The sequence below is a fragment of the Equus quagga genome, chromosome 10 (assembly GCF_021613505.1).
Source record: "Equus quagga isolate Etosha38 chromosome 10, UCLA_HA_Equagga_1.0, whole genome shotgun sequence".
Lineage (NCBI taxonomy): Eukaryota > Metazoa > Chordata > Mammalia > Perissodactyla > Equidae > Equus > Equus quagga.
In genome coordinates, this window is record NC_060276.1 from 114,344,057 (window position 1) to 114,361,077 (window position 17,021).

A 17,021-nucleotide genomic window follows, 5' to 3' on the forward strand; every position below is an offset into this window, starting at 1 on the left:
TTTGGTGTTCATGAGGCTTTCTAACCTTTAAACACCCTTTGTTAAAAGAGATGCGTATCCAACACTTTATGCCATAGCCAGTTAACACCCTTGGGGTGTTATTAGCAGCTAGAGGAGAAGACTCCATTCAGAAATTAAACACTGAGGATAGGTGTTCAAGCAGAGGGTGACAAAATGCTCACCAATATTTCCTTTTCGTGGGCATTCTGGAAAACTATATTTCTAAGCCTCCTTTGCATTTAAGTTTAGACCATGAGATTAATTCTCATCAAAGAAATGAAGGCAGAGTGATATACTCCATTTATAGGTCTGTTTACTAAAATCTCCCAAGAGATCATTGGCTTTCTCTTGTTTCCATTTGTGTGGATGGAAATGAGGACTTCAAGATGACAGAACCCTATGATGCAAGGAGCTCAGGTTCCTGAGTCACTGTTTGGAAAGAGAAACATAAAGGAGAGATATCCAACCTGCATTAGACTGTAACTGAGCAAGAAATAAATTTTTATGTTGTTACATGTATCAGTCAGTTTTTGTTAGGTTATGCTGTGGTAACAAACAACTCCAAAAATCTCTATAGCTTATGACAACAAAGGTTTATTTATGGTTCATATTTCATGATAACTCTGTTTGGTTGTGGTTATGCTCCTTATGTTTTCTTTATTCCATCCAGGCTGGAGGATCAGCCGGTATTTGGGACATGCTGTTTTCATGGCACAGGGGAAAATGAACCAACAACAGAGCCACTATGCAAGGCTCTCAAAGCTTCTGCTCAGATGTGGCATCTATCACATTTGCTCATTCCATTGGCCAAAGCCTATCATATGGCCAAGCCTCAGTTAGCAGGGTGGAAACTCTGCTTATCCCTTGTTATGGACTGAATTATCTCCCCCCAAAATTCATAGGTTGAAGCCATAACCAGTAATGTGACTATATTTGGAGATAAGGCCTTTAAAGAGATAATTAAGGATAAATGAGGTCATAAGGGTAGGGACCTAATCCAATAAGACTGGTGTCCTTATAAGAAGAGGAAGAGACAGGGAGAGGAGGCCATTGAGGACACAATGAAAAGGTGGCCTTCTATGAACCAAGGAGAGATGCCTCAGGAGAAACCAAATGTGACAGCACCTTTGGACTTCGAGCCTCCAGAACTGTGAGAAAATAAATTTGTGCTGTTTAAGCCACCCGGTCTGCGGTATTTTGTTATGGCTGCCCTAGCAGACTAATCCACTCCCACAAAGAGGCATTTCAAGTTACACAGCAATGGATGAGGATGCTAGTCTTCTTACATAGTAGGAGACTAAACAATTCACCAAACAACAGTCCCACTATTAACCCATCTACCACATTATGCCACTGAAGTTGGGGGATGTTTGTTAAAGCAGTTGGTCATTGGCCAGTATTACCCTAACTTTTCAGATGCATCAGGAGGGCCTAGCCAGACACATGCACAAAGGCAGTTTGGGGGACACCAAAGAGAGAACGTCCTTTACTTCTCCATTTGTCCAGGGCTGACTCTGCTCCTAGACTTCACAGAGTGAGCAGCAGCTGGCCCCAGCGGAAGAGACAAGTGTCAAAACTATAGCACTTTGTCCCTGGAACCTGATTTCAACATTGACTAGTGCTGTGGCCTTGGGCAAATTCCATTAACTCTTTGAATTTTACTTTGTCTGTCTGTCAAATAAGAATACCACTAACTGCTTCCCAGGGTTGCTGTGAGAAGTAAATGAGAGAAAATCCTAGCACACAGTGGGTTTTCATCAAATGTTATTTTGCTGTCTTCCTAAATTCTTCTTAGGAACTAAAGAAATTCATCCTGAGGGGAATTTAAAGTTTAGCACGTACCAGTCTTACCAAAAGAGACATTTTCCTTTGTTCCGTAAATCACTATTTCAAATCAGAGCTCATCTTACAGGACTAATTACTGTATAGAAGATAGGGTGATTAATCGTTTGGGGACTGGAGAGTGTGGAGATGGGAAAGGAAGAATGGAGGCTGTTGGAGCCAAGCTGCAGGCGAGAAGAGAGGTTCAGGCATGTGTTTAACAGGCCGCTGTGCAGCTGACTGGACTTTACTTGTCAGAGCAACGCTGCCATTTAAATAAAGATGGTAGCATTCATCATCAATTGTGATTAAAGCCCACTTCCTGCAAAAGCTGAAAACAGGCTTGGCTTCTTTTTCTCCCTTATTTTCCCTCTGGCCTTAGCAATGCAGAATCTCAATCAAGCCCAGAAGAAAAATTCTCTATTTTTATTAGAAACAAAATCGAGGAGGGGTGCTTTTTGGAAATCATATCAGGAATTTAGATGGTGGGAGGGAGGAGAGTTTGGGGCGCTTGTGTAACGTTTCATAAAAGGATGCCAGCTGTGTTGTTTTTAATTCAGGAATTACAGAACTAAAAAGAGATTTACTGACTAATAAATATCCATTTCCATATCCTTCACTGCCATATTGTCCTTCAGTAATTCAGTATTAATTCCAGAATAGCTTAATAGTTACCCAGCAGATAGCATGCAGTGCTGTCACAGATGCTAAACCCTGTACCATGTACAAAATGACAATATCTGAAGAGCAAGAAGGAGGGGAGGCTTCTTTTTTTTTTTTTTTTTAAAGATGCTCTACTCTGTTCAAGCTTTAAAACCTAGAGAATTAAATATAATGAGCCTGCTAAAATTAATAGCCTTGAATTGGAAACATAAACTAGTTTTCATGGTGGAACTCCTGATTTGGGCAGCATTTTCCACTCTCATCTCTGACTTCAATTCGAAGTAGGGAGGAGATGTCATTGTACCTCTCCAATGATAATTGCCAAGCTCCATTTCTTAGGGCCCGCTGTTGACTCTGACTCCATAGGCGTTCCCTGAAACATTCCAGCCAGACCAGTCTTCCCTCCACAGCACCCATGGTCTCACCTGGCCCCCCGGCCCCTGTGCACAGCCTCCCATTCCCCAGGGACCCTGTCCTCCCCACCATCCAATCTGGTAGGCTGTTCGATGGATCCTCATGGACTCACCAGCGGTCATAACAGACATTTGTATAGTTCCTATTGTTTGCTCTTTGGATTTTGACATATAACTGAAGCATTTGCCTTAAACAGTAGCTCTCAACTAGGAGTGAGGTTGCCTTCCAGGGGACATGAGTAAGAGGACACCCATTTAAAGGGGATATAAAGAGTTGGGGGAAGTGTGAGGAGAAGGGCAGTTCCATGTTTGGTCCAGGGCCTCAAAAATATCAGGGTTCAGAGTCAGCTTCTATGATGTATTCACCTTTGCCTCATCATGAAAATATGGCAGCCACAGCTCTAATTGTTACATTTTCACAGAACAATGTCTTAAAGCAGGAAGAGGAGAGAAGCTTCCCATTTCAACTTGCTTCTCTTTCAAGGAAGAAAGTTTTTGCCTAGCCCCAGCCCCAATAGTTCTCTCAGTTCACATTGGCCAGGACTGAATCACATGCCCGTGCCTTAGTTGCAAGGGAGGCTGGGAACACAGGTATCAGGCATTTTAGTGGAAGGGGGTGTCTGCTGGAAAGAAAGAGGATGTGAGAGGTTCCGCAAGAAGGCACATGACAGTGTAGACACCGTCTGGTCCTCTCCCCATGGTGTAAACACTGCCTGGTCCTCTCCTCACTGGAACTCACAGCCTATAGCAGGGAGAATAAAATTAGCACTAGGCACTGCTGGTGGCTGGTAGCTGCTGCCATCCAGAGCTAGAACGCATGACCCAAAACAGGAGCTGTCAGCACTGTCTGGAGAGGTTAAGGAAGTCTTCATGGGATATGTGATGCTTGATCCTTCTCTTGAAATCCCTGTTTCAGTAAGAGCATCTCCACCCAAGTCAGAAGCCCAAGGAATTGTCTTTGAATCCCCTTTGTCCATCTCTCCACATGTGATTCACCTCCAAGACTCATCAACACTCCTCTTCTCTTCTACCTCGATACTTTCTCAGCCTTAGCTCAAGATCACAAACTTAGTTCAAGACCTCATCTTTCCCCTTTTCCCTTCCTGATTGCTGGACCCCAACTTCAATCCAACTTCCACAATATTACCATAGTTACCTTTCCAAAACTTAGATGTAGTCATGTCAAAATCCCTTCTTGGCTCCTTATTTTTTTATAAAAGAAAATATGGCCTTCTTAGTGTGGCATGCAAGCCACTGCACAGTCTTTCTTCACCTGCCTTTCTAGCCTCACCTTCCGCCTTTCCCCTTTTCCACAAATTGTGTGCCACAGAATTTCATGCTCCATGCCTTTGCATAGGCTGAGTACCCTTCCTCCCCATCCACTTCCCTTCTTTACTTGTTAAAATTCATCATTCTAGGTCCAACTTAAATGTCATCATTTCCATGATGCTTCCTCAATCTGTGTCAGAATTAATTTGTGGCCTTTTCTGGATGTCCAGAAAGTTCTGCTGAACCTCTACTGAGAAATGCCCCCACTGTATCTAGTGTACACTTTCTATGGGCCAGGTACTTATAAAAGTATTTCATGTGATAAACTCATTTAATCCTCACTGCAGCCCTCTTATTAGTATCATCCTCATTTTACAGATGCACACAGTGATCTCAAGGAACGCTTCTTGGTTTCAAACTCAGTCAATCAGACTTCAGAAATGAGTTCATGATCCCTACACCAAGCATTGTCCAATGGAACTTTCTGTGATGATGGACACTTCTATAACTCTGCTGTCAAATATGGTAGCCACTAACTACTAATCACAAGTGGCTACTGAACACTTGTAATGTGGCCAGTGTGACTAAGGAACTGGATTTTTCTTTCCTTTTTCTCCCCAAAGCCCCCTGGTACATAGTTGTATACTCTTAGTTGTGGGTCTTTCTAGTTGTGGCATGTGGCATACCACCTCAGCGCGGCTCGATGAGTGGTGCCATGTCCATGCCCAGGATTCGAACCGACGGAACACTGGGCCGCCTGCAGTGGAGCACGCAAACTTAACCGCTCGGCCACGGGGCTGGCCCCTGGATTTTTAATTTAACTTACTTTTAATTAATTTAATGCAAAATTTAAACAGCCACATGTGGCTAGTGGCTACCATATTGGACAATATGGCTTTGTACCATATTCCTCTCCATGTGAGAGCACAGACTATTGCTTGTGCATTACCAAATGACCACAGGACCCAGCTTTGATGTTTGTTAGATTGAAATAGGCCTATTTCCTTCTCTGACATAAAAATGTAGGACAGATTTTCTACCCCTACAACTGAGGGACAAGACTATTTTGCTGAGTTCCCATTTTGCAGCATATGCTGAATAATCTCTATTGTTAGAAAATTTGGTTAGCTACTCTAATTGAAAACGCTTCTCAAAAACATGTTTTATTACTTTTTGATACTACAAGCTCACGAAGCAACCTTACGTAGCTTAGAGGAGAATCTGACCCCTGTGTTCAGAAATACAATTCCACTTGTTGACGATTCTTATTTATATTTACAGGATCAACATCTAATAACATTTATAAGGTCAGTACATTGTGCCAAGGAATAGGAAATAAAAGTAAACTACAGTAAAGACAAGCACATCTTGAAAGCTATTAGTTTTGTGTTGCTAGAAAGCTCTTTTTTTCTTCTATCCCTAAAAAATATACATCCGATGGATATTTATACTTAGAAACTTTGGCAGATATCTGTATCAAGAAGTTACATTAATTTAAATTTCTGAACATTATTCACTACTCAATGTGAAAATATATAAGTGACAAAGGCAGCATATGTTGTGTCTACACCATGTTATTTAACGTATACATGAAAAAAAGTTAATTTTTCTCCCCGCACAGTGCACAAATAATAATAGCCATAGAAATAATTTTACCATGTTTAGCCACCAGCTGCTACAGTTTAAAGAACACACAGGGTTATTTGTGTGTTTTGAGTTTTGTTTTCTTTCTAAGGGAGAGAAAACAGCCTGGCAACAAAGTGGCATGGCAAAAATTGCAAAGAATTTAAAAATAATTCAAAGGATTATGGCTTTCAAGCTATCCAATACAAGCCTGCAACAGGATATTAATTGGCTTTGTTTGGACCAGGCGTTGCAAAGTGGTGTCCTTTAGATGTCTTTTATTCCACCTATGCATTTTTTTTAGAAATGTGTATTCGAACACTTTCAGATAGGACTTACGTGCTCAGTCTTCCCATAGTTCCCATCATCCCTTCTTGTTTTACATCTGCTCAGTACTCCTACCTAGTTTACCTGCCTGGCCCCCTGTAGGCATTTGAGTTTGCAATCTCTGCTTAGGCAGGCAGTACTCCGCTTCTTATTCAGAGCACTTACATGCTTTCCAAAAAAGTCATACCCCTACTTAGTTATTATTCAAATGACATCATAATTGAAGGACACTGTGAAATGCGCTGTTCAGATGCAACACACCATCAGTTCACCATGCTAGATGTATTAATCCTTTAAACAAAAAGGACATATTCACTTTCTGCATCTATGAACCATCTATAAATCTGGAGGAATCAATTCATCCAATAAATATTTATGGAATACAGAGTTGTGTGTTCTTCAAGTCACAGAATTCTAGTAGAATTAGACCGGGTGATGCCCACCCACATTGGTGAGGGCACTCTATTCAGTCTACCGATTCAAATGTTAATCTCTTCCATAAACACTCTCACAGACACACCCAGAAATAAAATTTTACCAGCTTTCTGGGCATCCCTTAGCCCAGTTAAGTTGACACACAAAATTAACCATAACAGTCAAATACCTTATGGAAGAGCAAGGACTATCAGTGATCATGCAGTTACTCAATGATGAAAGCGAAACCAGAACCAGCTGGACCAGAGATTCACAACCTTCACTGTCCATCAGAATGACCATGACCCAGAGGGGATGGGACTTTACTTTTACATATTGATGCCTGGGCCCCGCTCCAGAGAATCTAAGATGAGACAGCAACATTGTTATTCTGTAAACCTTCTAGGTGATTCAACGTGCAGACAATATAGAGAACCTCAGGTCCAGACTAGCATTCCTCCAAGTATTGTCTTCAGACGGTCAGCATCACAATCACAGGGCATGCCTGGAAAAATAGGAATTTCTGATTGCATTCACAAAAAAGCAACAGAATTAGGATCTCTGGGGCCAGGGTCCAGGAATCTGCATATTTCCAACTCTCTCTGAAATATGTAGGCCCAATAAAGACTGTGAAGCACAGGATAGACAAAAGTAGAAAACTACAAGGACTATTGGCTTTGGAGGCAGATATGAGTAGGAATCTCAACTGGGCCACTTAAGCTACAGACTCCATTTAAAGGTCAGTTTCTTAAGCTCTTTTAGCATTAGTTTCTTTATCTCTAAAATAGGGTAATGGTAACCACCTCAGAATTAAATGAAATAACATGAAGTAATAAAACTACCGCACCCAGTCCCACGCTGGGGCAGAGCTGGTGATCCAGAAATTCCCTCCCCCATTTTGCTATTGTCTAGAAGCAGTCTCCTTTTTTGTAATCTCATTTATTCTGCTATCAATATTGGAAAACAAGCAATTTGTTGTCATGCCCTACAATTGTGATTGGACAACAGAACGCTTCCATATGTAAAAAAAAAAATTACAAGAACTGATGGTGCTTTTTAAAGATGTCTTTATGACCAAAAGGAAATCCACAGGCAGAGTCCCACAATCTTGTTTTGTCATCATGTATACCTCGGATATTTTTTTCTCCATAGGTCAAGATGAGTTCACTAGCCTGTCAGGCCAGCGGACTCATCTGTCAAGTGGCATTTTTGTCCTTGGAGGAATTGAAGCCTTTATATTTCTTTTATGTGTTATTATCCCAACAAGCCATTTGCTATCTAACCTACAAGAGCAGTAGTAAATTAAAACTGTCTGTTCATTGTGTCAATCATTTAGATGGAAGACTGGGAGGAAAACATCTTCCTGGTAAATGATCTTTTTGATCTTTGAGAAGAGGAAAATACAATTTCTCCTGTGTTAAGCATGAGTTTCCATTTCTAAGAGTTACATTCTAAGGCTGAGCTAAATATAATGATGTGAGGCCAACCTGGTTATACTACAACTTTCCAACTAAGAGGCAAAGAGTAAGAAAAAAGGCTGGGAGTGGCTTACAGAAACTCTTCCCCTCAACTGCCAGCTTCAATTGAGAGAACCAAGGGGCATTTTCTTCCTCTTCTTTGGTGGCTTCTGAGCAGATGGAGCCAGCCTCTGCAGTTGAAGTAGCCCATGAAAGCCTTCCCCTTTCTCTGCACTTATAATCTCTTCCTGATAACCAGCCAGTCAGTTAAACCCACAAACAGAGCCAGGATGCTACCATCAAAGCACCTGGAAAGAAGGTGTATGGGTCTTGCCTGCCCATCTTCTATGCTCTGGCCAAATCTGGCTGTGGCACCACTTTGGCTCATCTCAGCTATTTCCTCTTGCTGCTTAAATATCTTCTGGATAAGTATCATTCACTTGTGAAGCAACTGGACTGAAGCCCCCAACTCTCTCCTATCGTTATCAGCACAGTATCTCTCAGTTCTCAAGAGGATGTTTCCCATGTGTCCTCAAAAATACCTGCCAGGTGCAGTCCACCCAAGATGTCTACCCTGTTCTCCCTTCTTGCTCTTGCTGACCTGGTCTCAATTCCCTGTCCACTCAGTCTCCAGGAGAAGCCTCCCTGCAGCCAGGCCCCACAAAAATTATGCCAAGAGCCTCTCTGTGGCTGCTCTTCAAGGTGCCAGAATGGATTTGGAATCTATCCAGAAGGACAGAACAGCCATTTGCCATAACACAGTGCCACTCTTTGGCAGTCAGTCTCCCAAAGCTTCTGTAATTGTGCCCAGGGTCTCCTAAAGTTCTTGAATGATTCTGTTACTGTAGGAAGTTCAAAACTAATCCAAATGGCCATTATAACCTCTTTCATCCTTCTGTCCTTTCTACCTGTCACCCTCCCTGAATATCTTCACACCTCTCTCAGTTACCAAATCTATGTATAGAGATAAACAAATTCAGCATTTGAATTGTGGGAGGGCAAAGCAGAGGTTATTATGCCAGGGGTTGGCAAACTACGGTCCACAGGCTAAATCAGGCCTACCATCTGTTTTTATAAATAAAGTTTTATTGGAACACAGCCATGCTTAGTTCTTCACATATTGTCTATGGTTGCTTTTGCACTATAACAGCAGATCTGACTAGTTGAGATAGAGACTGTAAAGCCTAACACATTTACTATCTGTCTCTTTACAGAAAATGTTTGCTGACCCTTGTGCTAGACTAACAACAGCAAGCCAAAAAATATGCTGTTACAACACTTAAGTAGAATAGACAGTACCTCTATAGTGATTCTTGGCAGATTTTATTTGTGGCTTACATTTTCAATTCTTTGTAACAGCAAAAACAACTACATGTCTTGAAAAATAATGATGAAAAAGATGATTCTGAAGGTTTATTACGGATGCTTAATATTAATCACAAAAGACAAATGTTTAAGTCCTACCAGGCATCATCCTGTGTTGACATGTCACAGACCTATGAAGAAGACTTGATACTTTGGTAGGAGTGCCACATTACAAATGTAAAGTCATACATTCTAGTCCTATACTTCTATAAATTATTGTGTCTATGTTTATGCATTGTTGTATAATGTTGGCATTAATGAGATAATATATTTACATAGTGGCATATGGTTTATAATGCCTTTTTTTTTTTTTTTGAGGAAGATCAGCCCTGAGCTAACATCTGCCAATCCTACTCTTTTTACCGAGGAAGACTAGCCCTGAGCTAACATCCGTGCCCCTCTTCCTCTACTTTATATGTGGGATGCCTACCACAGCATGGCTTGATGAGCAGTGCCATGTCTGCACCTGGGATCTGAACCCGTGGACCCCAGGCCGCCAAAGTGGAACATGCGCACTTAACCACTGCACCACCGGGCCAGCCCCAATATAATGCCTCTTCCTGATTTATCTATTTTGGTGAACACAACAACAATCTGAGGTGAGAAGAGAGACTATCAGCATTTTAACCAGGAAGAAGCTTAAGAGGTTTGCTTACAATCATGTGGCTAGTGAGTAGAAAAGCTTCACATCTTTAATATTAAGATTTCTTAAAGTGAAAAATCAAAAATTATAGTTGGAACTTTCAAAATTCCTTTCTCAGAAGTTGATAGAACAGGTAAGCAGAAAATCAGTAGAGATATAAAAGATTTGACAAACATTATCAACCAACTTGATATCATTGTCTTCAACAGAACAATCCATCCAACAATAAAAGAATACACATACTTTCAAAGTATGTATAGAACATTCACCAAGATAGAGCATACTCTGGGACATAAAATCAGTCTCAATACATTTCAGATGATTGATTAAAAGTATGTTCTCTGACTATAACAAAACTAAACCAGAAATCAATAAGAGAAAGATACTGGGAAAATCTCACATATTTAGAAATTAGGTAACACAATTCTAAATAAATCATAGGTTGAAGAAAAAATCACAAGGGATATTAGAAAATATTTTAAACAGAATTTTGAAAATGAAGACACAACATGTCAAAATTTGTGGAATGAAGCTAAAGCAGTGATTAGAGGGAGAATTATAGCATTGAATGAATATGTTATAAAAAAGAGAAGGATCTCAAATCAGTGTTATAATTTTCCACAAGGAAATCTGAAAAAGAAAAGCAATGAAGCCCAAAATAAGCAGAAGGAAAGAATGGATAAAGAGCAGAAGTTAATGAAACAGACAATAGAAAGACAATAAATAAATTCAATGAAACCATTATGAAGAACATAAATAAAGTTGAAAAAAATTAGCCAGACTGATCAAGAAAATAAGGGAATATACACATTAACAATATCAGGAACGAAAAAGGAGACATCACCATAGATCCTACAGACATTGAAGGGTGTTAAGGGAATATTATGACTAATTTATGGCAATAAATTTCAAAACTTAGGTGAAATGGACAAATTCCTTGAAAGACACAAACTACCAAAGCTCATTCAAGAAGAAACAGAATAACCCATATCTATTAAAGTAATTGAACTTGCAATTAAAAACCTTCCCCCAAAAGAAACTCCAGACCCAGATGGCTTCATTGGTGAATTCTACCTAATATTTAAAGAAGAAATAAAGCCAATTATACACAAGCTTATCCAGAAACTAGAAGATGGGGGAGTATTTCCAACTCATTTTTTAAAGCTAACATTACTTTGATACCAAAACCAGACAAAAGTAGAAACAAATATCATTTATGAACATAGACAGGGAAATTCTTAATGAAATGTTAGTAAATCAAATATAGCCATACAGAAAAAGTATAATATGTCATGATCAAGTAGGGTTTGTTCTAAGAACAGATCTAACATTAAAAAAACTAATCAATGTGAAAGCAAGGCTTTTAGTGACAGCAGAGTAAAGCAGTCAGCAAATCTCTTCCCAAAACACAATTATAAAACTGGATAATTGCCAAAAACAACCATTTCAAGGCTCTCAAAATAGACCAAAGGCAGACAACAAATTGAGATGTATTTATTCATGAAAAACTAGTGAACTTTGAGTAAAATAGTGTGAGTCTGTGGCATTCTTGCCTGGAATTGATCACAAATATCCCCATCCATTCACGCAGATTAACCAGCAAAGTAGTGATACTTTGTAGTAGTGTCAGGTGGGGCTGGTAGTGTAAAACAGAACATTTGCTGCTAGATGGAGCTGCCTTGATTTGGAGCAGAGGGTGAAAAACCCATGACCAGTGGTACTGTCAGTAAAAATTGCAAATTCAGTAAGGAACAAAAAAGGAAAGTCCACAGTTCTGTTAGCCTGTGGTTGTAGTCCCACTGGGGGTGAGTGGCAGACCACCTGGAAACCCAGAAATTTAACAGGGAGATTCCAAAAATTAGAGAGCCACATAGGGGCTAGAAACACTCTATAAGAGGACCCAGCAAAAAAAATTAAGGAAGACTGAAACTGCTTAAACTCTGAATGTGCTTATACATACACATACACACATACACACATACACACACACACACACACACACACACACACACACAGATCCATCAGCAGAAAGTAGAATCCTTACTGGCATAACATGTTCAAGCACAACTTCTATTCAATCACTGACTGAAAACTAAGCTATACAGACAAAAGAGTGACCCATAGGAAGCCAGGTCAAAAATTTTTTTAAATAAGAAGAAAAAAAATAAACAGCAGAGACATCACAGCCATAAACATGGGGAGTAAGGGAGGGGTAGAAAAGATTCCACAGATCAAAGCAAAGCAAGTTACTAAGCAAACAAACAAAAAACAAAAGAGAAAAATCAGCGAAAACAATAACCATAAGAGAAAAATACGTAGAACTCACAGTTTCTACAATGTATTGTCTAAAACATCTAGCTTTCAAACCCCATTTTCAACAACATCAAAAATGAGACATACCAAGAAATAGGACAGTGGAATTCACACACAGGAAAATGGAAGGAGTTAAAAAAAAAAAAAAAAAGGACTCTGAGTGAATATGGATGTTGGATTCAGCTGACAAAGACTTCAAAGCATGTTTATTTAAGAATTAAAGAAAAATGTCATGACAACGACTCAAGAAACTGAAAATAACAATATAGCAATAGAAACTATATTAAAAATAACCAAATAAAACTTCTGGAGTTGAAAAGTACAATAATTGAAATGATAAATTCACTAGATGGGCTTAGCAGCAGACTGGAGATGGCAGAAGAAAGCGTCAGTGAACTTGAAAATAGATCAACAGAATTATCCAATCTGACCATAGAAAGGGAAAAAAATGGAAGAAAAATTAGCAGAGACTTGGAGACTTGTGGAACAATATTAAGTGTACCAACCTACATGTAATTAGAGTGCCAGAAGGAGAGGAAAGAGAGAAATAGAAAGAATATTTGAAGAAATAATTGTTGCAACCTTTCCAAATTTGATAATACACATTAATCTACAGACTCCAACAAACCCAAGGTAGGATTCTCACAAAGAGATCTGTACCTAGACACAGCATAGGCAAACTGTTAAAAGTCAGAGAGAAAGAAAAATCTTGAAAGCAGAAAGAGAAAAACAGCTCATTATACAAAGTATAAAAATATATATAACAAAAAGTTGAATTCTGGGGCTGGCCCCGTGGCCGAGTGGTTAAGTTCACGCGCTCCGCTGCAAGCGGCCCAGTGTTTCATTGGTTCGAATCCTGGGCGCGGACATGGCACTGCTCATCAAACCACGCTGAGGCAGCATCCCACATGCCACAACTAGAAGGACCCACAACGAAGAATATACAACTATGTACTGGGGGGCTTTGGGGAGAAAAAGGAAAAAAAAAAAAAAAGTTGACTTCTTAGGGGCCAGCCAGGTGGTACAGCAGTTAAGTTCGCACGTTCCGCTTTGGCAGCCTGGGGTTTGCCAGTTCGGATCCCTGGTGTGGACATGGCACCGCTTGGCAAGCCATGCTGTGGCAGGCGTCCCACACAGAAAGTAGAGGAAGATGGGCATGGATGTTAGCTTAGGGCCAGTCTTCCTCATCAAAAAGAGGAGGATTGGCGGCAGATGTTAGCTCAGGGCTAATCTTCCTCAAAAAAAAAAAAAAAAAGCTGACTTCTTATCAGAAATAATGAAGGCCAGAAGGCAGTGAGACGATATATTCAAAGTGCAAAAAGAAAAGTGTCAACCAAGAATCTAGCAAAACTAATCTTGAAAATGAGGGAGAACTAAAGATATTGATTTCACAATCTAGAAAAGGCAGGACTAAAGAGACAGAATGAAAGTCAGCGTTTGCCAGAATCAGGGGATTTGGAGAGAGGACTAACTGCAAAGGGAACTTTCTGGAGTGATGTAAATATATCTTGATTTTGGTGGCTGTTTCACAATTGTACATGAAATTTAAATTTAAATTTAGTGAATTTTATTGTTTACAAATTTTACCTCAATAAAACATTAAAAAAAGATTATTGGGGCCAGCCTGGTGGTGTAGTGGTTAAGTTCCCGTGCTCTGCTTTGGTGGCCCTGGGCCCACGGGTTTGGATCCCAGGCATGGACCTACACATCAAGCCATGCTGTGGTGGCATCCCACATACAAAATGGAGGAAGATTGGCAGAGATTTTAGCTCAGGGATAATCTTCCTCAAGCAAAAAGAGGAAGACCGGCAACAGATGTCAGTCAGGGGCAATCTTCCTCATCTAAAAAAAAGATTATCTTCTGTTCAGAAGCTTTCTCTGTGCCTCACAACATGCGTCCATAACCCCAGTTTTTGCTTCCATAACTTTTAGTCAACATATCTGTTATTATGCTTGACTTGTTGTATCAAAATTACCTATTTAAAGCCAATCTCTTCCACTTCTTTCTAAGATCCTTTGGGTTAAGAGCACATATTATCAGTCTTAATACCGCCAATATGTAGCACAGAATCTGATGAATAGTAGGCATTCAAATATAAGTGGTCTAAGACTAGTGTCCAAGTCTGGGTTAATTCAGAGCTCTTCCTAGTAGACTATGCTTGCTTCCAAACAGTGAAGTACGTGGATGATTCGCCTGAAGAATACAAAAGAAGCTGAATAAATAAGGAGTGTTTCTTACTAAGGAATAGAATTATTAACAATGTGAATAATCAATATATTTTATTTCCTCAAAATAAAAGAAGGTAGGGAGTTCTTGGTTTGATGCCTTAGATCAACGAAATCACCAAGATCCCTGGATCACTTTTATCTTTCCACTTTACCATACTCAGCATTTTACTTTAGTTTGTAACCTCATGGTTGCAAGATAGATGCTGTAAATCCAGGCATCAAATCTTATAACCACATTCAAGGCAGGAAGAAGGGGGAAAGTGCAGTGCAGAGGAGGTGTCCTTCCAAACTCTCTCTTTTGTCAGGCAGTAAAATCTCTCCTGGATATCCCTCAGCAATCTTACCCTTGTGTCTCAGTGGCCAAAAGCCACATGGCCACCTAGTTTGCAAGAGGGGCTGGAAAAGGGAGTATTTGTCCAAGGGAAGTGGAATTACCATGCACTTATTTAGACCACCAGTTAAGGCTACTGGTTCGGATTCATCCCCTTGCATACACTGCCACCTAAACAAAATTGAGCTCCTGGTGGCAAGGAAAAGGGGAAATGTTACCAGGGATACAACCAACTTTGTTTGCCACAGAATGTAATAGAAAAAACACAGTCTTGCTATTTGAGGATCTACTTCCATTATCACCAAAAATAGATGTATTCTTTACATGTCAATAATTCTATTGTATCTTTAAAAATAATCATGTTATAAAAGCTCAAGAACTATGTGGACAAGGTCAAGACTCGGAGTCCTAACATTAAGTGAGAACAGCAATCAAAGGATCAATGATGACTGTCCTAGTAGGGTCATTGTTGGTATTCCTAAAAGGTGGCTGAGGAGTATTGACTTCCCATGGGTCTTTGAGGTCAAGGCTGATGCACAGTCAATTCCGACTTGCTTCCTGAGAAGGGTGAAAGTGAGGGCCAAGACAGGAAATTTGATATTGGTTTCAGCTAATTGTGTGAAACCACTTGACTCAATGTTGGTAGGACAAAATTGAATGCTAAATTTAAAACCCAAATCAAGCTCTTGCCTTCCTTGAAGCCAACATTTTAACAGCGTCCCTTGCCCTTCAACTAAAAAGGTCAATAATCAACAGGATTTGATGAAAGAGATGAATACCCTCCTTAGCCTGGAGTTTAGTGGCAAAGTCTCACCTTAATTATTTGAATTCAGTGAGTAAGGCAGCACTTTATGAAGTCTACCTTTCATGATAGAGGGTTCTGGCTGTTTTTTCTTAAAATAGACATTGTAAAAAACAAAAATGACAATGCTTTAAACCAAATGATGACTATTTGTACCTACCTATTTGAAAGAGAAAGATAGAGGGGATAAATGTGACCATTTCAAAATAAACTGATAATGCTTCTGCAATATCCTGGTGTTTCACTTAATATTCTCAAAATTAGACTCAAAACATCAGGACACATTAAAACTCAAACAGCACAGGATTTAAAATAAGAATAATTAAAAAAAGACAAGCAGGAGGGCTACAAAGAGAAATTTCTATGGAATTTTCGCTGGAGAACATAGAATCTAAATTTACAACTATGATTCAAGTATTGGGTTTCTGATATAATTTAATGACTTTTAAATTTGCTATTTAAAAATGTCTTGACTCAAAACAAGAAAGCATGGCATTTAAAAGGTGGAACTTGAACAAAATGGAATTGTGATTTGGGTTTAAAGCAAAAAGGAAGTAGGGCTATAAAGAATTAAAAATGGGTTTCTGTGTGTTTTATTAATCAGCCTCATTATTTGATAGCTACACTGAATGTTTTGATGCTCTGGCTCAAAGAATTTAAACTATATCTAAGTGTGATTTGATTTAATTCGCTCTTCAACTAAAGTTTGATTCAATTTTCTTCAATAGGACTATTATATTATGACAAATATTAAAATTGAAAATATAGTTTAGAAAACTAGGGCAATATATTCCATTTCTCTTATCTTTCCCAGCATTTTTCATTGACTAGAAAGCTTTGGAAAACGTCCAGTGGTGAATTAGACTAGTAATCACACTTAAGGACTGTAAGCAAAATGAAAAATGGCAACTGTCTCCTGCTCAATGCCACTTCATTCTTCCAAATCCTGCCTGCCTTGATTTCCCTTCTTTTCGCCTCCGAGAATACCTTGCCTATTGCCTATCTTCTTCCAGTTACTCAGACCCAAAGCCTGAGAGGCATCTTTAACTATATCATCTATTTATCCCATCAGCAAATCCTGTTAGCCCTATATTTAAAACATATCCAGAATCTACCTCTCTCCCACAAGCTCCACAGCCAGCCCAGTGGGGCCAGCCTCCCTCATCACTCCCCTGGACTGTGGCAATAACCTCCCAACCAGTCTCCTGGCCCTCCCCTTTGCTCTCTGCCCAGCCATTCATTTTCCTTCTGGGTATTCTACCCGACAGTGGGTGTGAGAGGGAGGTAAGCGGCCATCGCCATTTCCATTCCATTCTAGGAGATGGTCTCCTATGCCAAGTGTGAGCAGCCA